Source organism: Ursus arctos, unplaced genomic scaffold (genome assembly GCF_023065955.2).
Source record: "Ursus arctos isolate Adak ecotype North America unplaced genomic scaffold, UrsArc2.0 scaffold_32, whole genome shotgun sequence".
Classification (NCBI taxonomy): domain Eukaryota; kingdom Metazoa; phylum Chordata; class Mammalia; order Carnivora; family Ursidae; genus Ursus; species Ursus arctos.
The window spans coordinates 24,554,509-24,575,876 of record NW_026623008.1 but is presented as its reverse complement, the minus strand read 5'-3'; the positions used below and the strand labels follow the sequence as shown (position 1 = coordinate 24,575,876).

Genomic DNA, 21,368 nt, shown 5'->3' with positions numbered 1-21,368 from the left:
AGCCCATGCTCGGGTCCACCAATGTGCAAGCCTCTCTCATGCTTGCAAGCCTTTGCACCATACTCTTCCGTTTACTCGAGCGTGGTAAGCAACGGCACGAGGCAAGGATAAGGGTGGCGCTGAGGATAAAATAATCCCACCACCTGAGCACTCCTATGTACTTTATATATATTCTTCTTAACCTTTGTCACAACGTCGCAAAAGACGTTCTGTTTCCCCCATTTTACAGATGTGGAAACTGAGGCTTCAGAAGTTCAGTAACCTCTTCAGATCACACAGTTAAGAAGTTGGCAGGGCCCACATTCGAATCCAAGCCTATCTGACTCCGAAGGACAGGCTGTCTAGGCCGGCTGTCATCTCTTGGCCACGCTTTCGAGCTCGGCTTCAGGGGGCAGACAGGCTTGGTTTTGGATTGGGGTTCTGCCACCTCCTGAGTGGGTGGCCTTGAGCAAGTCAATCTCACCGAGCCTAGTTTCCTCATCTGTAAAATGAGGTCAGCACGAGAACCTACCTCAGAAAGTTACTGCAACGTTAAAATGGAAGAATGCGGATAAGGCGCTCGGGATCGTGCTTGGCCCAGTGCATTCGGTGAAGGTAGATACCATTCCCTTATCATCGTTGCCTTCTTCACTTAGACAAGTAGCTCCCTCCTTCACGCCGTCCGGGTCAGAGCTCTGCATCTTGTCACAGACACAGCCTACGAGCTGCTTCTCTGCCAGGCCTCCTGGGGCCAGGCCTCCACGAATCGGTGGAAGGAAGCTTGGGCCGGCAGGGCAGTGGCCTGTAATTGATCCCAGTTAGAGGCGGACAGGTCCTGTCCTCCTCGGCTGGGGCCTCAGGAAGCAGGGCTCTGCCTGATTTATGTCCCCGCTGCACCGAGGATGACCTGGTGACCTCTCTACGTGTTCTAGCATCAGACAAGGCCATAAAACGGAATTGGTGTTGCACGTTTGTTCCTATCGGGGCCGACTTGTACACTGTTGCACCCAGTTTAGGTCAGTCCTCTGCAGGGCCCTCCCCGGGAAAGGTGGGTGTGTGTGGCCGGTCTGTGCGGTCAGGCCACTGGGAGTTTAGGGACAGTGTACAGAAACGAAATCACAACCTCCTATACTTTCCTGGCTTCCTTGATCCTCTTCAGTGAAAGGCGCCCTAGCCACATCCCAGCCCTACAGCTCCCTCCCCGCCCCAGCCTCGGACCCAGCTGTCCGCGGCCTGCTGGATGCCTGCTCCCGCACATCCCACAGGACCCTGTCTGAGCTCTTCTCCCCTCTTCTCCCCTCACTGGGTGGACCGCACCTGTGCTGAGGGGGCCGCTTCCTCCCTGGCCTGGGGCAGCCTCTTTGTGCAGACTCCCCTATGGCTCTGACCGCCCCATTCTGTGATTAGAACAACTCATTGCAGGCTTCACCATTCTGTGTATCTCTATCTCCTTAGATAGACTGCGAAGTCCTAGAGGCAAGAGACCGCGTCTGCTCCATCTCTGCTCCCCCAGGACCTAACACAGAGCCTGGTACAGAGGACAAGCCACAAACCTTTGACGAATGCCTGAGGGGATGGATGGATGGATGGATGGATGGATGGATGGATGGATGGATGAAGAAACATAGAAGGGTATCTTTTGAGGTAGTTTTCAAATAAAGAGCAAGGCTTCTTAAGAGGGACCCCAAAGTTCCACTGGGAAGAGTGAAATTAGATATTCGCATCTTAGAGCCAGATAAACCTTATTAATTGCCTACTCTGAGCTGTACCCGGAGCTCTTCCATGTACAAACGACAGAGATGACAGAGACCCAGAGAGGTTAAAGACCTTCTTGCAGACACACAGTGATTTAGTGGCAGAGCACCTGGACCAGTCCCCCGACCTCCTCCCTCTACTGTCTGCAGCCTCTTCCTCTCTTTCTCCATGCTGAGCTGAAGTGAGCTCTTCACAGACTCCAGAGCGTGGCTTTCAGAAATGCACCGTACGAGGCGGAGGGTCTTGGGGCACCGGGGTCGTACAGTCAGTTTAGCATCCCGCTCTGGTTTCCGCTCGGTTCCTGATCTCAGGGTCTGCGATCGAGCCCCACGCTCAGCATGGAGTCTGCTTAAGAATCTCTGTCCCTCTCCTTCTGTCCCCCTCCCCACACGTTCTCCCTCTCAAATAAATAAATAAATCTTTTAAAAACACAAATACGCACAAGGCAGAGGGCCTTCCAGACTTATCTACAAGGTTTTATTAACAACAACATGATCCGTAACAGAAAAATTGAAATGAGCTTCTCAGAATTTGCGGTTCTGAGAGTAGTATAAGACTATATGCTGGTGTGGCCCTTATATTCTCTGAGCCTCAGTTTTCTCACCTGCGAAACGGGAACAAGAATAACATCTGTCCTGGCAGAATGCATGTTTTTTTTGCTTTAGGCTCTTGCGATGGACTGTATTATTATTCCCAGCTATTTGCTGCACTCCCAGCGAAAGGACAATCCGTCTCTGCCCACAGCAATGAGACTTGCAGTGCTTCTCTGTGGGGGGACCGTACTTCACGGCCCCCTTGGCGTCCACCCAGGACAATCGCTTCCTTTGGCCAATGGAACATGAATAGATGTGACCTATGCCACATCCCAGCAGAAGCTTTAAGAGTCATTCCAAGATTCGGCCATGGCGTTTTCTCTTCTGTCTCTGGCCTGATGGAGGGGCCACTCGTTCAGGCTGAGACACAGAATGGGAACACATATAGAACAGAACCTCAAGGACCTGCAGCTGTCACGTAGCATGAACAAGAAACAAACCCCTGTTGTCGTCAGCCGTTGAGATGGCGGGGTGGTTTCTGGGGCAGAGCCTCGCAAATGCCGACTAATAATCTTTTGCTTATAATATAAACAGACTCATTTGGGACTTCTTGAAACAGAGGCTAGGGTTTGTGGTAATGATATCCACAAAACGCACCAAATCCCAGGTAGTCCTAGAGCTAATAGTCAGATGAGCTGCCCTAATAAGAGACTCCAAAATAAAAGGCTTGGGGCGCCTGGGTGGCTCAGTCAGTGAAGCATCTGCCTTCGGCTCTGGTCATGATCCCAGGGTCCTGGGATCGAGTCCCACATCGGGCTCCTCGCTCGGTGGGGAGCCTGCTTCTCCCTCTGCCTGCTGCTCTCCCGGCTTTTGCTCTCTCTCAGTCCCTCTCTCTGACAGATAAATAAATAAAATCTTTAAAAACAACAACCACTAAATAAATAAATAAATAAATAAATAAATAAATAAATACATGTCTTAAATAAGGAACACATTTACTTCTCTCCTGAAACAGATGATGGTCCAGGGTGCTTAGGCAGCTCAGCTCCGTGGCTGCCCAAAGATCCAGGTTCCCTCCAACCTGCTGGCCCTGCTACCTTCCATGCTGTTCTCCTCTGCACCACGTCCACATTCCAGCCTGCAGGAAGGAGAGGAGAGGGAGCAGGGACGGCTGTTGCTCCTTTAAGGATGTACAGAGAAGCTGCTCAGACCACTGACCAGATCTTCCTTACATGACCTTGGGTGCGTCATGTAGGGCGCGGCTGGAGATCACAGCCAGTGTCCAGCCATGTGACCACGAGCCCTGATGAAACACAAAATGCACTTTGTATCAGTTAAAAAAAAAAAAAAAGGAAGGGGACAATTCGGTGGCGTTCGGAGTTGGCTTATATGCACTCAGGAGAGCCAATCACATGTGTGGCCCCCTCCCAGTTCCATATTTGTTGACATGACTTGAAATTGGCCTGAGTGGGAGTATTTACACAGCAGAAGTTGGCAAGCACTACAAATTCGGACTCCCCTTCCCCACCCCAACCTGCCAGAGAGCCCGCTGTTGCACATTTGCCCGCACCGAGGGTGACAGGTCCTGAAAGGCAATCAGGACTCTCCGGCACGTTGGGGCCACTGTCTCTTGGTGTTGCCTCTGCCGCCTTCTCTCACTCCTGAGCACCTCCTCGCCTTTTGCTCTACAAGACGTCCTCCTTGGTTCAAATTTGTGAGTGCAACTCAGTTTGCTTGCCTCTTTCTTGCTCTTGATTGCCTGCCCTGGGCCGGACGCCTCCGCCTGGGCTCCTCGGCTATGCCCAGGGGTGCAGGGGCTGGATGGCGGATCAGGCCCAAAGCTGCTTTCAGAGGAGCTGCGAGGAGAACCGAGCCCAGAGGCAGACACTGTGTGCGGCTGAGGAACGAAAGCTCTTTCCCCGTCCCTCCCGCAGAGCTTAGGTTGTAAGAGACCATTCTTATGCATTTTGTGGAATATTCCTTTGCATTGCGGTAAAGTACACATGACGTAAAATGTACTATCTTAACCATTTCTAAGTGCACCGTGCAGTGATACCAAATACACTCGCAACACTGGGCAACATTATACCCGTCCATCCCGTATCTTTGCCATTCATTTTGTCTCTCTTGTGGCGAGATGGCCCAGTTTGGTGAAAGAGGCACTCGCTGAGGTGGCGGGGGGCCTCTGGCTGAGGCATGGCTGTGCCCTATATCACAAGGGCAGTAATTTGTAGTATAGACAGGACAGAGGTGATTTGCAGGAGACCTGATGTCCACACCCAAGGATCTAGGAAAGGCGGCTGGATGAGCACCGCCCCCTCTCCCCCCTGCAAGGCAATCCAGGAGGAAAGAAGGAACGCAGACTTCAGAGTCAGACAGCACCCAGAACCTGTCCCTTGGTGACCTTGGGCAAGTCCACCTAACACCACGTTCTTCACAAACGCTGTGCCCTCTGGGCCTGAGCAGTTCTTGCCTCGCTTTGTCTGATTAGTGCCTGAAGCCCTTCAGAGGCCTCTAAACGTGGGTCTCTGTATGGTCCTCTCTCACAGCACCCTGGTCTTCCTTTTTGTACCCTAATCAGGTTTTTATTACATATTTATCTACTTATCTCCTAATTTTTCATCTGTGTGTGCACTAATTCACAACCTCCATTCTTTTTGCTCAGCATCGTGTCCTGAGCACTGAACCCAGGACCCGCACAGAGCAGCCATTCAATAAAAATGTGTTAAACAAATGAACTGCGTTAGCTAGCTTCTTTAAACCTTACCTGTAAACAGGAGCATATTTAAAATATCTAACTAGTGAGGCAGAGGCAGGAACCCATCAGAAAGCATGCCAAGTGTTGAAGCCAGAGTTCTGGAGCGGGGAGCAGGTGGGAGGTCCTTGCTATGCCTGATATCAACCTCTTAGCTGCTGGATGGTGTCGAGGTCTGAGGGATCCCAGGGAAGAAACTAGGGTTAAAGGGAGCTGGAGGGGCGCTTAGGGGACTTGGAGCAACAAACAATAAAAAATATATATTTTACTAAATATATATACAGCTTTTGAGGCTGTGCTGGTGCAAGCTAGCTAAATGTCATTCCTGTTTATAAACCGGAGGAACTCTTATCTAGCTGATCAAAAGGGGTGCCGGGGAAGGTAGCATCAATCAGCACTGTGACACCCTAGGAGAGGCAGGCCTGAGATAAAGAAAACACCAGAAGCTTAGAACATACTAGAACAGGAACAGTTGCACTTCACCTTCCTGCTCACCCCAAACCCCATCCCCAAGAGAGATAGACAAATCCTGGTAACCAGTTCCAGGTATGTGGGGGAAACTCAGCTCAATTTGGAATTGCAAATATAAAAGCACAGAACAGGACCAGGTGGCAGGAGAGACTATGGCTCTCAGGAGATCCCTCCTTAACTAAGAAATAGGGGTCCCTCCCATGAAAGACCTGGCCAGCCCCCCTCTAGCATTTAAGACCAGAATCACTTTGCTCATAAAGTTGTCTGACCCAAAAGCTCATTCAAAGTAGGAGCAGAAACAGTTCGGTCCCAAGACTCCAGACTTGAATTTTCTTCTTCCTTGAGCAGCCCCTGAAAAACTGATCTCTTGAACATGGAAGACCCTGTTGCTCGGGGGGGGGGGGGGGGGGGGTACAGCCTGCCTTCCAGGCACCAGGTGAAAGTGAGAGATGCCCTCCATCTGACTTCAACACAAGGAAGAATCTACTATAAGAAAAGAGGATGTGTCACAGAATCCAAGGTTAGGGAAGCATAGGGAGGCAGTCAGGAACCTCAGCACCCTGAAAACTCCAGCCATCGGCTTTGCTTTTCTTTCTTGCTGCAGACTGACTGGTTCTTTTTCCTGATATGCATGGTGGAAAATGTCCACCGCCAACCGCTCCTAGTATCACCTCCATTCAAGAGAGCAGCCAAAGGCAAGCAGCAAGGCTTGAGCTCCATTCCGGGGTCTTGGAGATGGGAGGTGATTGGCTCAGTTTGGGTCTGTTGCTTGCCCCGACCAATAATCTGTGGCCTGGCGTGAGGGGTGGAATCACAGGTGTGTTTAACTGCCCTTCTCCTGGCCCTGTGGTTACAGGGGAGGCAGAACCGTTCCTAGAACACGGATACGAGCAAGCCCTAGACACAGGTACCTTCTACATGTGATTTGTCCAATGTCAACTTAGCTAGAAAACGGCACACCGGGTCTAAATGACTTCTATGTTCTTTCCATTTTGCTCCGTTTCAAGGAACAAATGAAGGTCATTATGCCGGAGGGACACCAAAAGGGAAGCCCGGAGCTGCAGACCCCAGTGAGGGTTTGGGAGGCAGTGAGTAGAACTGTGCTTCCCAGGCCTGGCTTCCCTGTTAGACTGTAAACTGGGGAGGACTGTGTGTGTCTAGCAAGGGTCTTAGAAGGTAGGAGTACTCGGGAAGGAAGGAAGGAAGGAAGGAAGGAAGGAAGGAAGGAAGGAAGGAAGGAAGGAAGGAAGGAAGGAAAGGAGGGAGGAAGGAAGGAAAGAGGGAGGGAGGACTGTGCTTCTAAATCACTTGTAGTTTGGTAAAAAGAAAGATTATAATAGTAAGCAACATTTATTGAGCACTTCGTATTTTCAGACTGGGCATGTATTAAATAATTTTCACGTTAAATCAATGAGCTGAATATTATTATTACCTTTTATAGATAAGATATCAAGGCACAGGAAGGTTAAGAAATGCACCCCGTGGCAGAACAGTTGCAAATCTAAGCAGCCTGGCTCCAGCGCCCCCCCCTCGCGCCCCCCCCCCCCCCCGCACCGTACAGCCTCTCAAGATATCAGCAGCCCAGCCCAGACCTAGAGAATCAGACTTTCTGGGGTGGGACCTGGGAATCTGCATTTGACCAAGTTTCTCAGGTGATTCTGATGCACAGCCAGAGTCAGACCTAAGACCGTGGGTCTAAAAAGTAGCAGCAAGCCTGGGGCCACGACTAGAGCAAATGAGGCTGCCTCCAGGATTTTCGAGCTTGTCTGATCGTGTGAACATGAGGCCTGCGGGGGAGGCCTCCTCTTTGTGAGGAGGGAACCCAAACCCAGATCAATCACAAAGAACCCTCTAGAGACCTGTGAGCCGAAGGCCAACTCAGGAGACCGGCCTATGCGACACTTTCCAAAGGGGCTCCAGCCGCGGGCCACCATTCTCGGAAGCGCCGGGCCTGACTGTATACCTGCCTAGTTCCTGGACTTTGATCTCTCATCTGACCTCCTTCTCACCCCTGCTCTGATCTGACAACTCCTGCTGGGTTGACCCCATCTCTGACCCCAGCCTGCCCCAGTTTTCAGTCTCCCTGCTCCAGGCTGACGTCTCACAGGATGACAGCTCAAGGCAGACAATATTCGGATCGGCCACTGATAATGGGAGCAAGATGCCATGTCTTCTAATGACGGAGTAACAAATGGAATAGTCATGTCAAAAGAACTGTGACTTTCAGAGTGGAAGTCGGGGACCTTAAACCATCTCTGCGACCATCCCTGGGCATGGAACGTCGAAATAGTGAGCAGGAATCAGCTCTTGGTCTTAACTGGAGCAGTGTTCTTGCATTCACTGAGCACATGGCTAGCGCCGATTCCATGACGGTTTCTGTGTCAGCACTGGGGACAGACAAGATGAAGAAGACGCCGTCTCCGCCCTCGAGGAGTTTCTGTATGCCTGATTCTGCCGTGGCATCCAGGGAAGATGATGCCTCAAAGATTAGCCAAAGAATTGGTTCAGAAAGAAAAAAGGTTGCAGGATTGTACTTTCAGATAAGAGATGGTTCTAGCTTTGTCCAAGGTTCCAAAATCCCTCAATGACAGGACCAGCCTATGGAAGTCTGGGGGAGCTAACAGCTTTTTAAAAACGGAGATCTGGGGGCGCCTGGGTGGCTCAGTTGGTGAAGCCTCTGCCTTTGGCTCAGGTCGTGATTTAACCCCTACATCGGGCTCCCTGCTCAGTGGGGAGACTTCTCCTCTCCCTCTGCTGCTGCCCCTGCTTTTGCTCTCTCTCTCTGTCAAATAAATAAAATCTTAAAAAACAAAACAAAAACAAAAAACAAGATCTGTCTGTACAACAGAGGTTTAAGCCCAGGGGATGGGTAGTCTCAAAAGGGCTCAAGATTAGGCCCTGGGCTCCCCCATTCTGTCCTTGGCCGTACTCTACTTTGATATAATCCTAGACAATTCACACTCCCTCCCCAGGCTTCAATTCTCTCAGACCATTTCTTTTCTCTCTGAATGCCCAGCCGTTGAAAGAGTATTTGATAAATGTTTGTTGAATGAACAAATGAACCTCTGAGGTCCCTTCCAGCTCTGATACTGTGAGTCTATGAGCTGGAAACAACTTTCAGAAAAAATCTTAAGGGCACCTGGCTGGCTCAGTTGGTGGAGCATGCGACTCTTGATCTTGGGGTCATGAGTTCGAGCCCCACGTTGGGTCTGAAGATTACTTAAAAATGAAGTCTTTAAAAAAAAAAAAAGAAAGAATGAAAATGAAATTGGAAGAAGAAAAAGTTTAGTCCCATTCCTAGGGGACCCTGGTTCACACTCTATTCCGCAAGTATGATCTGTTCCTTATGGACAACCTCGCCTTTCTTTCCATCCCCTTCCTTCATTTTCCATCTCCTCTGCACATATTGTGGTGGGTTGAATTGTGTCCCCCAGAAAAGGTGAAAAGATATGTTCAAGTCCTAACCCCTGGTACTGGGGAATGCGACCTTATTTGGAAATAGGGTCTGTAGATGTAATCAAATTAAGATGAGGTTACACTGGGTTAGGGTGGGCCCTACCCCAACAGAACTGGTGTCCTTACAAGAAGAGGGAAATTGGGACACAGACACACAGGGAGAGTGTCATGTGAGGAAGCAGACATGGGAGTAATGTATCTCTAAGCCAAGGGACGCCAAGGATTGCCAGCAGCCACCAGAAGCCAGGAGAGAGGCATGGGAGGCATTCTCCCTTTGAGCCCCTGAAAAGAAACCGACCCTACGGATGCCTTGATTTTGGACATCTGGCTCCTGAATGGTGAGAGACTAAGTTTGTGTTGTTTTAAGCCACCTAGTGCGTGGCATTTTGTTATGGCAGTCCTAGGAATCTAATACACGGCTCCAAGGCCATTATTTGGAAATCACCCCACTGACGTGTGTTACCAGATCCCTAAAAAGCACGAGTGGCCCTGACAGCTCTCCAAATGTTCATTGAAGATGAGTCATCGTTGCGTCTATTGTGGATCTCTGAAACCAAGAGCCCTGACTCTCCCATGGGGGAAGGAAGAGGGCCTTCCACAAGATTAGCAGGAAGAGGATGCTGGGGGTGGGGGGTTGCCAGCTGCTTTTCTTCCTCACTGGGGACAGACCCAAAAAAGGGATTATCATCACTATTAAATGTCACATTCACTTACGCTCATTCAGTAAGTATACGCGGAGCACTTAGGGTGCCGGGTGCTGCTGGCGCTGGTGGAGAGCCTGCGCGTGGGGATGGGGGAGGAACGCTACAGAAATAGAGCACACATTCCGTGAGTAGTATGAGCCACTCTGGAGTTGGAGACCTGGGGCATGGTGGGTTACCAGCACGGACTTGGGAATCAGACAGTCCTGCTGGAATGCTGCCCCCCCCCCCCCCCACTGACTTTCATTGTGATCTTGGCCAAGTTACTTAATCCCTCTGGGTCTCTGTCTTATTGTAAGTATTAAATAAGATGATGTATATAGCACAGGCCAGAGTAAGTGCGCAATAAATGTTATTTTCATTATAGGAGAGCAAAGATGTTCACGAGAAATAGCTCAATAAAAGGGCAAGGTGATTATGATCAAGCCCCATCAGCTCTTGCCTGACACTGTCTGATCAAATGTTCAGAGCAACTCTGGGAAGTAGTCTCAATTCACAAATAACGTAACTATGGGAGTGCCTGGGCGGCTCAGTCGGTCAAGCGTCTGCCTTTGGCTCAGGTCCTGATCCCAGGGTCATGCCCTGCATTGGGCTCCCTGCTCAGTGGGAGCCTGCTTCTCCCTCTCCCCCTGCCTGCCACTCCCCCTGCTTGTGCTCTCTCTCTCTCTGCCAAATAAATTAATAAAATCTTAAAAAGCGAACAAACAAATAACGTAACTGTGGTTTGGGGATGTAAAAACTTAGCCAAGTTCACAGAACCAGGAAGGTGGCAGAGTCGGGGCTCAAACCAGAGCTCCCAAACATACTCTTCTTCCTCTTGGTCAACCTTTATTTGCAAATCAGGATGAGGGTGGGTGGGGCAGCATCTGGTTGGGGAGAGGGCGAGGGCCTAGAGCACTTTGCTTAAGGCTGTGCTTGCGTCCAAAGTACATTGTTTGTACTGGAGTAACTTACATGTTTATTTTGTTTAATTAGCAAATACATCTCTAGTGCTTAGTAGAGGGTGTGCTAAGCACTTTATGTCGGTAGCTTATTTATCTTCACAAGAGACTAGAAGGTGAGCACTGTTTTATTCCCATTTTGCAGACGTGGCAATTGAGACATAAAGAGATTAAGCAACTTTTCCAAGGTAATGGAAGCAGGCTTCATACTTGCTTCTTTAGCTGCAAGAGACTATGCTCTTAACCACTGTTCTATACCGCCTCATCTTTTAGAGTGGCGGTGGGTTAGATGTCCAAGTGTGTACATGGGCGGAAAGGAAGGGGAATTAACACCCCCCCCACAAGTCACCCTTCAGTGCTATTGCTGCAATAAGACCACGAGTAATTTGACCCTATAAGGTGAATGGCAGGATGGGGGCTGTTTAGCCCTAGGTTTCTCTGAGTCAACAGCTTTTCATCCCTGCCCCACTTCCTGAAAACTCTTTGCTCCTCAGCTTTGGAAATCCTTTGAGCACAAAGAGCTCATTTCCTGTGGCCAGGAAGGATGGACGAGTTCCTGATGACAGCTCATCTCCCTCATTAAGGCGCTCATAAAAGTGTTTCAAGGAGCCTGACTTATGGCTCCGCTGTTTGTCAAGATCCCCTTCTGCAAGGAGCCACTCTGGTAATTTGGTGCTAGGAGATGTGCAGGAGAAACCAGCTCCTTTGAGTCCGGGAATTATTTATGATCCTAAGAACGGGAATGTCATTGAAGAGATAACAAGGCTTCTGCAGCACAACAGGCTGTTTAATATGCCACGAGGGAGGGGCGCAGCTTCAAAATTCCAAAGCCAGACAGGAAACCTTGAGAGATTCTGTACGCGTGGCGTGCGTTGTCTGTTCCTAGGAAAGCTCCTGGGGCAATAACAGCTAACAATGGTGGAAGTTTTACTCTGAGCCAGGACTTGTGCTAAATGCTTTTTATGTGTTAATTCGTTTAATTCTCACGCCGTTCCTATCCCACTTTACAAATGAGGAAATCAAGGCACAGAGAGGTGAAGTCACTTATACCCAAGGTCACACATTAGTGAGTAGCCCAGTCGGGATTTCATTCCAAATTGAGTCTGCCTACACAGTTGTGCTTTTGAACACCAGCCACAGTTTAGGAGGAAATTGGGTTTTAAATTAGCCCAATAAAGTGAGACGTACAATATATTCAAAATTACCTTTGATAATCCCTTAAAATGCCTATAACGTTTAGCATATTTGATTTGAGGCATATGGCCTTCTCCGGTAATCAGAGGGCTAAGTTCAAGGAAGGAGCAGAAGGAAAGCCCATATGCAGATGTTTACACTTTTGAACTACTCTGCCTTCAGGCAAACTATCAAATCCCTAGGGGTAAAAATCAAGAAGCCGGGAATTGTAGAGTGTACTTCCCCACCTACAGAGGTGACTCTATTCTCTTTTAATATTTAGCCTCTGTGACCTTAACACATACCACTTGTCACGTGATGTTTTGCGGGATTAAGAGAGAGCATGGTCACATTTTAAGAGGACAGTTGGGAAAGTTCTGTTCCAGAAGTCCAAGTCCAAGCCTCAATGAAATGAACCTGGTACCATGAGACTTCATGAGACTAGCTTTGGAGCCAGATAAACCTAGATTTGAACCTAAATCTGTTACTTACTATCTGGGTAGCCTTGAGCAATTTGCTTAACTTCCTAAAGCCTCGGTTTCTTAATCTGTAAAATGGTCACAGCAATACCACTGGGTTGAGAAGATTGAATTTAAAAGTTTATAAAGTGTCAAGTTCGAGTATAAATCATAGTAATTAAGTACTAGCTCTTAAGAGCTGGTTGATGGGAGGCAGGTCATGTTACCTCTCTGAGCCTCATTTCTCCTCATCTGCGATATGGGCATAACCGTTCTGCCTACTAACCTCAAAGGTCACTGTAAAGAAACGCTAAAGCACTGTATAAAGTTTGTAGGAGGATCTTCTCAGCCGTCTGGTATACCTGGAATTGTGAGGAGGTACTGGGAGACCCCTGCTGGAGAAAGTAACTCAAAGAGAGTCCTGGGCCTAAAGTCCAAAACGGGCTCAGATCTCCACTTTTGCCATTTGGTGTGACTGTGTGACTTTGGGTGAGTGACCTATCTCTCTGAGCCTCCACTTTCCCTACTATTAAGTGGGGTTAACAGTACTGACATCACAAGGTGACCCCAAAAATCGTTCTGCAGAAAAGTGTTAGGCACGTGGCTCTCATTTACTGAGTCTGAATCCTTGAGAGAGGAGCCAAATTCTGCCCCTCTCCCTCCGTAGGGTGGGAAAAGTGCACGGTGTCTCCGCACGCAATTCAGGTAGGAGAGATGCTCCCGGGGGGGGGGGGGGGCACTGAGATCCAGTGCCTTCCCACTCCCCCCCCCCCGCCCTCCCAGCCGTTGCCATGGCCACCGGTTCAGGCCCGGAGCAGCACCTAGGCGTGTTCAACCCAATCCCCGCCTTTCCAGAGTGACCATTGGCTGGAGAGACCACGTGACGCGCGCTGGTATGCTAATATATGGTAATCGCTCCCACGCCCCTCCTCCCCGGGCTGTGTCCGAGTAGCCAGCAGGGTGCGCGGCGCCGAGCCGAGGGGGCGGGCTGAGGGGCGGCCCCCGGGAGAGAGCGGCCAGGTGGAGGAGGAGCGCGAACGCGACCGCAGGTAACGGGCGGGCGCGTGCGCGCTGGGGCCCGCTCGCGGCGGACGGGCAGCGCGCGGGGCACTCGGGCCGCTACGCTGCCGGCTTAACCCTTTGGGCGCCCAGCTGTCACGGCCGGGCCGGGGCGCGACGACCGGGCCGGGCCGCGCGGGGCGGGGCACTGCCGTGGGCACGGGCGGGCGGGCGGCGGGCGGCCTGACCCGGGATCCGCGGCGCGGGGCCCGCGCGGGCACCCAGCAGTCGGGCCCGCGGAGCGACCGGCCGCGACGCGCAGGGTGCCGGGACCCAGCGGCGGCGAGGGCTGCGGAGCCGCTGCGGGGTCGGCACTTGCACCAGGCTGAGGGGGACTGGCCGGAGCACCGGCGCTCGCGTGGCTTCTCGGGTGCCGAGTCCCTTCCGCGCAGAGGCCCGCGCCTCGGCAGCCAGTGGCCTGCCGCGGCCTGCGTCCGCTCCGCTCGTCCCGCAGAGTGCGAGGAGAGCCGGGGGTCGGGCCTGACCTCGGCGTCCCCCCACTCAGCCGGGCCTGACAGCCCGGCCGCCGGCACTTTTGACCCGGAGTCAAGCTGGGCACCCCCCCCCCCCGCCCCCGTGGGACGAAGGCAAGATTGGTGCTTGGGGGGGGGCACCGGCAGAGGGAACTAGGGATTGCCGGTGCTGGGAGGAGAGGACAATCCCCTAAAGGAAAACCAGGCCCCAAGATTTGCCAGGTTTGAGAAGGAGGGATGCCCAGGAAAGGCACTGGCCCCTTGTTTTCTGTGCTGGGTGATGACCTGACACTCATGGGCAAAGGTCACTGCCGGACACCTGGATCGGGTCTGTCATGTCCAGAGGAAGCCGCCGTTTTGCGTGAGTTTCTAACAGATTTCTTATAAGGCAAGGTTTAAATTCATCTTCCTTCCTCGCCCTTCTCCTAGGTCTGTTAACAGAGTGTCTTCTTTGGATTATCCACGCCCCCTCCCCCAACTACCACCAGTTCACTAAGATCAGTGGCAGCTTTCGGCTCATGGTGTAATTTAGCTTTCAGTACGACAGAGATGGTAGGATGGGCCTTGTGCCACTAATGTTAAGCTTGCCCTGGGAGCTTTCTTGGAGGGGGGGGGGATGTTGCCATCATCAATGGGGATGAAAAACTGGCTCATGTGCCAGTGATATCAATAGATTTTCCTTTATGAGTCTGCTGTCGTTTCTCCCAAATCAAGGGAAAACGTGGTTACACATGAAAAGTACCAGGAACCAATTTGATTTGTGTGAAGTGCAAATTGCACTCCTAACCGCTCTTGATGTCTTTTATCACACAACAACAAACACTTGCTATATGCCAGGCACTCTGCTGTGTCTTGTGCTATGTCTTGGGGATGCAGAGATGAATAAGATAATTAGTCCTTATCCTCAAAGAAGTAGGGGGAGAGACAAATAAAATTGCCGGTAAAAGTGGTAACATAATAGATGTGTATATAAAGAGCTGTGGAAACACAAAGGAGGGAACAATTAGCTGTCTGAGAGGGTCAGAGAAGGCTTTCCAGAACAGAATATGTTGAAGCAAGATCTTGAAGGATGAATAGGAGTTTGCCTCACAGAGAAGATTGGGAAGGACAGGAAGGGCAGCCAAAGCAGAGGAGAGAGTGAATATAGACTCTTGAAGAGTATGGTGTCTCTAGGCAATGGCTTTATATTGTAGCCATGGCCTTTTTCCTTCCTCGATAAAGTCACTTTCCAAAAGTAATCTAGAATTTCTAATTGCCACTACAGTTTTCCAGTAGTATTTTCCTTCTTATTGTTCTTCTTCCCCGCTTCCTCCCCTCATCGGTTTTTCTGAGCCTCGCCCCTGGTCTTTGTCACTTGTATCTTTCCAAGTCACAGTCTAACGTGCAGACATGGGAAAGTGACACTTTGCAGTAGCTCCAAGGTAGAAGACCTGGACACCGGGTCGAATGTGTGGCAATAGAGGACAGATCTACACCATACAACAAGAGGAAAATACAGGGCATAACCAGGGAAGCAGTGCTCGATGTCAGATCTGTGAGGTCAGGTTTCTGAGACCTGAGGAAGTGAGTAATAAGGTCAGAGCCGGGAGAATCTGGAGCACGAGACGGTCTGGCCTGTGATATGGGTCAGGACAAGCAGTTCAGGATTGAGCCATGAATCATGCAGAAGCGGCAGAGCCCACGGTTAACGTGGTGTCAGCCGCAAAGGACAGGGTTGGATCTGACAGCTTCAAGCAACTATTCAGAAAAGGACAGCACCATCTCCTCAACAGAATATTTCTAGCATTTCCTTCTTTCTATTCTGTCTCCCTCCTTACTCTTATCCTCTTTTGATCCCATTTTCCACCCATGATGCACGTTTATTGGGCTTCTTTTACCAAGGGCTTAGCTACCAAAGCAGAGAAATCCTATTCTGCTGCCTTAGCACCCACCTCCAGAATTCTAAATAGTCCATTTTACCTTAAAACCCATCAACTAGCCAGCCTATCTATGTTCACTTTCTAATCACTTGGAAAGAGCAAGGATGGGCCGAGAGGTGATGCAGTAGACATCCCCAAAACTCACCTAATGTTTGAATCAGATAAAGGCCTTTTAGCTTTGTGTAAACCAACATTTATTTTTAGAATGGATAGTGGTGAATTTTTGGCAAATCCCCTGTCTCGAACTATATTACAGATCAAGCAACGTGAAGAAGGTGATGTGCCTAATATGCGTTGCTCGGATTGACAATTCTGTAAGTGCTAGAGAGTCACGGGTGCTCTTTAAGCAATTTTCTCAATCACCGTGTTTACTGAGCACCTGCTTGTGTGCAAATACTGTGCGGTATTTGTGCTTTGGAAGAGACAGGAAAATGAGGGAGGTGGTGTAGTCTGGGGGTTATTCTCAGCTAGGCAAGGGTTTGGATCCCAGTTCCACCAGTTACTAGCTATGTGACTTGGACGAGTGAGTTGACTTTGTTTCTTTGTAACAATGCCACCTTCCTCATGGAGTTGTGAGGATTAAATGTATAGCAGCCCTTAAGTAAATTTTCAAAGTTCTGAAACATGTGGTATTATAGGAGTCAATAAAAGAGAAAGATCGTTGTGGACTCTGATTACGAAGGAAGGCTTTTTTCAGACGCACGGTTAATTTTGTTCTATAGAGAGAAGGAGGGTGGAAGGAATTTCCAGATGGGAAAAATCATGTTTATAAAGCACGGGACTGGAGAATGGAAGAAAGTTTTCAGGGCCCAATCTGGCAAGATCAGAAGTTTTAAGCAGAGAAGTTGTAAGACTGGAAGGGGTGGTTGAAGCCCGATTTTAACAGGCATTGAATGCTGAACGAAGGAGTTAGAACTTTATGCCATACGATGGAAAGTCTAAAGATGTTTGATTAGGGAAATGTGGGGTCGTGAGAGTCTTTTTAAGAAGATTCTCAACAGCGGTGTGGAGAATAAACTTTAGTAGGGATAGAGAGGACTGCACAACCAGCTAGTACACTGGTGACATAGTCTAGATGTGAGGGGGTAAGGAGTCGAAGTAGGGTGATGACAGTGAAAATAAAAGATGGGTTCAATAAGTATCATGAAGGAAACATGAACAGGACTTTATGACTGTGGATATGGAGGACAAGAAATAAGGAAGAATCAGATATAGCCTTGAACATGGGTGATAAGATGAACAGAGATAAGACAAAGAGGAAAGCCAGTTTGGGGAGAAGAGGAAAAGCTAGGTGCTAGATATCTTGAGGTGATACTGGAGCTCACAAGTGGACATGTGCCCTAAGTATTCGGAAGTGGGGGGGCGGGGCTAGTGCTCAAAAAAGAGAAGTCAAGGAGTCTTATGTGGAGAAGGTGATCGTTGAAGCCACGTGATTAGCTTAGTTGACCAGAGGTAGCAGCATAGAAACAAGCTTGGAGAAACCCACATCTAGGAAGGTTAAGAAAAAGTAATAGGGTTAGTATGGTAGAAAAAAAGGAATAACAGAGAAGCCGAAGAACCATCTAATTTATTCATCCAACAAACGCGTTCTCTTCGCGACCCTTTGTGTCCCGGATAGATGCAAGGCTGACGGGACACGCTGTTAGCCATGAGGGTGCAGTGTCAGCAAAAGTCAGGAAGGAGAAGAGAGGGTTTCAAGCTGGAGGAATTGGTCAGCAGTATGAAACTGTACAGAGAAAGTGGGAAACGCCCATTCTATTTAGTAAGCGGGGGGTCATCAGTAACTTTCTGAGAACAATAGCTTCAGTTCGGGGAGGTGGCCACGGGGATATTAAATGCCAGAGTAAAGAGGATTGTGGCCTGAGATGTGGATAAAAAATGGAGGCAGCATGTCCATCACCCTTTGTATGCTTTGCAATCAATGGGAAGAGAAAAGTAGGAAAGTGCTTAGAGAGGCAGAAGAGCCACGCAGAAGATTTGATCTTCCTTGTCTGCCTCATTATTTCGGTTGTCCTAAAATCCCAGTCACATGCTTTCATATCCTTGATAGCAGTTCAGCAGTTCATCTCTTAAACTTACTGCTTTGATAATTACCTGCACATTTCACTGAACAATAATAGTTCTGCTACCACTTGTTGAGTGCTTACCATGTGCTAAATACTTTGTATACATTCTATTCATTATCCCATTTACTCCTCACAATACTGGATTACAACCACACGACCTCTTGGAAGTATGGAGAGGCTAAACAGATTGCCTAAGATCACATAAGTAATGGCTGGCAGAGGTGGGATTTGGACCCGACTCTGACTCTAAAGAACCATGCTATACTGTCCCTGAAGGCAGGATGAGCTTCACAGGTGCGCAACCTATGCAACCTCCCAGGGCCCTGCACTTAGAGGGGCTCCTCACTTGGTTTAATGCTCTGTTGTTGCTGTCTTGAAATTCTTAATTTTTAAACGAGGGTCCTGCTCTTTCATTTTGCACTGGACCCTACACATCCTCGAATAAGATCTGCCTGAAGCTCCCAGTACCACCTCCTGACACCGGAAAAGCATGTCGTGCTGGATCCCTTGTTTTGGGTTGTGTAGTATGTCAAAGTCCTTGTGTCATGGTGCACGATCATATTTTCCTGTGGTCTTCTCCTTTTGGACTCCTGATAGAAAGGGCAAATGGGGAATATTTTGAGGTTCAAATAGATAGTATGAAGAGAAGAGAATAAAGAGGCAAGGAATTATTACCCGGAAGGGCTCCTGGAAACTCATCCATCACAGCTTGAGAGTATTATTAGGTAACGTTATAGTCCTGATGCTGTTGTTACTCCCAATTTAAATAAGAAATGAGTTTTATTCCTTTTGTAGTCAGATATTCCCATTTGCTTGTAGGAAGCTATGGCAAGCATTTTTTAACCTACTTAAACAGAAATTGAGATTGAACGGGTATAATACAACTTGTCTGCCCTGATCTGATGCCTTTTTAGTCAGGCTGATGCTACCCCTTGACCCCCACGCCATGGACTACCCAGAAGCTTTGAACCATGTGGCCCATTTCCCGTGGGTTGTCTGGAATGCTCACGTTCTACTCTTGTCTTTGTTGCCTGCTCTATTCTTCTATCTACCCATCTGAATCAGGAAAACTTAATCTTTGATATTATCTCTTATTTTTGGCTTTACAGTCATTACTTTGCACTGACAACAAATGAAGTTTTTCTGGTTCTCCTGATTACTGCTCTTTCAAAAACAGCTTTTACTCATTCTCTTGCTCCTCCCACTCCCGGTCCTTCTGGGTAATTATTTGGCTAGTACTGACCAAGTCCTTACACCACATGATACTAGCTGACCACTTGACCAGGTCTGAACACCAGCCAACTTAGGTTCTTCTGTCAGACAAGACTGAGACTGGGTTGTTTCCTCCCATTACCTGTGTCATTCCCATTCCCAGAGTGCTTGTTCTCACTTTCTACTCCCCGTATGGACCAGGTGAGCCTAAGGATGTGTACGATTAAAACTATAAAGAGATTCAGAGTATAACCTCTGGTATATGTCACGAAACAAAGTTTAGATGGCCAGGTGTTCTCCATGGTCTATTTGTGCTAGTGGTATAGTCGCCATAGGGCAGGTAGTAGATGTCTGTTGGTGTGTAACAAATTACCACCAAATCTATCAGCTGAAAACAACAGACTTCTCTCGATCTATTCATATTGCATCTCAGAAGCATTTCCCCACTTGCTTTTAATGTATTGGTATCCTTCCTCTCTGGTCTTCCTTTGTGCTCTAACATCTCATTTGAGCACTTAGCACACTGTTGTAATTGCTAGGAACTATGTCTTTTTCATTGTCTGTAGCTTCAGTTCTGAAAACCATTCCTTGAACATAGTAAATGCTCAATAAATAGTTGTCGACTATGCTTGCAACTTACATACGTTTTACTCTAGAAAACATATATACTGCAAAGTATCCAGCCTTGTGCCCTGTGATAAATACACCCTTCTTCATTTCCCTGTCTAGAGGTTCAATATCGTTGTTGTTGCAGATGTAAAGAAACCATTGTGCATGTCAGACTTGTTGATGAGCAAACTCACCTATTCCAGGGAGGGCTTCTTGAACTTGTTTCTGTCCGTTAAGTCCCTTCTCCAACCATACTCTGAAACCAGTTCTGGCCTTTGTAGGAAATTGTAAAACGAGCCCCTGCCCGAAGATACTTGGTTCAAAATAACAAAGCCAGCATCGGTTCAGTATTTAAATATTTGACTATAAACTTAATGAGGCAGGACCTGGGTCTGGCTTATTCACTGCTGTATTCCCAGCACCGAGTACTTTAGATGCTTAATCAATACACGGTGGACGAATTAATGACACTCCATACTTGGTACTCATGTTCCATTCCTGTTATCCAGGTCCTGATCTCTGATCACCCAGAATCCTAGGTGTTCATCATTTTGTATGGCCCAGACATTGTATCTTGGTCCTTGGCCCTCCTCTTCCAGCTCTTTATCATAGCTGATCTTTGGGAATTTGACTCCTTGCTTCCTCTGAATTAATTCAGAGGCACCTCTTCCTCTCTTGATCTTCCTAACTAATAATATTGGCCAGATGCCCTTAGGCGAATATTCTTTTCTCTACCTATAGCCAGAAACTCTATGTGTTAAAAAATATTGAGCTGAAGAGAATTACATTCAGATTTCAAAAGAAAGGAGACAGGCCCCTTAAGAAGCAAATTTTGGCCAGAAACCAGGTTCTAAAATTTTGTGAGTCTGTTAAACTGATTAACTTGTAAGCTTAAGCAATTCAATGCAAATTAATTTTTATACCAACCAGCAAATCAAAGGAGGGGAGGGAATTAAGTGAGTGTGTAAATATGGTTGCCAGGGAAACTTTTGCTGACAGAAGAGAGAACCTCACAGGAATTTATGCAGGCCTAAGAAAGCAATGTAACCTGATCTTTCTCCGTTCTCTCTCTGATGGAGGAAGAAAACAACATAGAAACCATGGGTACAGATAAGGGTGGTTTTAGGCTTTTCTAGAGACTTGAGGACTAAGTTCTCCCTCTTGAAGCAGGGCTGAGTAGTAGAGTTCTCCAGAGCAAATATGACTATTGTAGGGCACCCGTTACTTCTGAGGAAACATCTGGAAATGCAGAGTTCTAAATCCATCTCTGAAATGGCACTCACTCATTCAGCACGTATGTATTCAGCACTCTCTAGACGGCCCATTGCCCAAAGGGAATACGATTATAAGAGATTGATAGCAGTTTGAAGGTACTGTATCACACCTAGTGGACGGACTTAAAATTTTGTCTAAATTAAGTTTTTGAATAAAGGGTAATATGGGCCTAAATATTTAATGCTTTTTAAAGAAATACAATTCTGTTTCTGTGGACAAAGCTTGAACACAAGGGCATTTGCTGCCATATTTCTACTCTCGGGTCACCGCTCTTGAGAAGTACCTAACCTGTTGATCCATCAAGTCACACCCCAAGGTCGATATTCATCTGGTGACAGTGTCATCTGAATTGTAGGCGTAATACCGGTAAAGGACAATCTATCTCTTAGAGAGCTAAAATCATGAGATCCTTAATATTTTAGCTACAAACAATGGGTGGTTTGAGATCTAAACTCTTGGCTGTAAAATGCATTTGGATTGAAATGTATAACACCGTCACATATCTGAGGCCTATCATTCAGTGTTTGCCCTTT

At 48.3% G+C, this 21,368-nt stretch overlaps 1 protein-coding gene across 2 annotated transcripts in view; it reads left to right on the top strand.

Moving 5' to 3' along the window:
- The first annotated feature begins 13,196 nt into the window (after nt 1-13,196).
- The window catches only part of PHC2 (polyhomeotic homolog 2), a 110,151-nt gene continuing 101,979 nt past the window's right edge, over nt 13,197-21,368 (top strand). The window contains exon 1 of one of the 2 annotated variants that reach the window (XM_048221707.2): nt 13,197-13,271. The gene's annotated coding sequence lies outside the window, so the exon portion shown is untranslated. Of the gene's footprint in view, nt 13,272-13,901; nt 14,116-21,368 lie in introns of those variants that run through there. The other variant, XM_057305139.1, reaches the window with a different exon arrangement.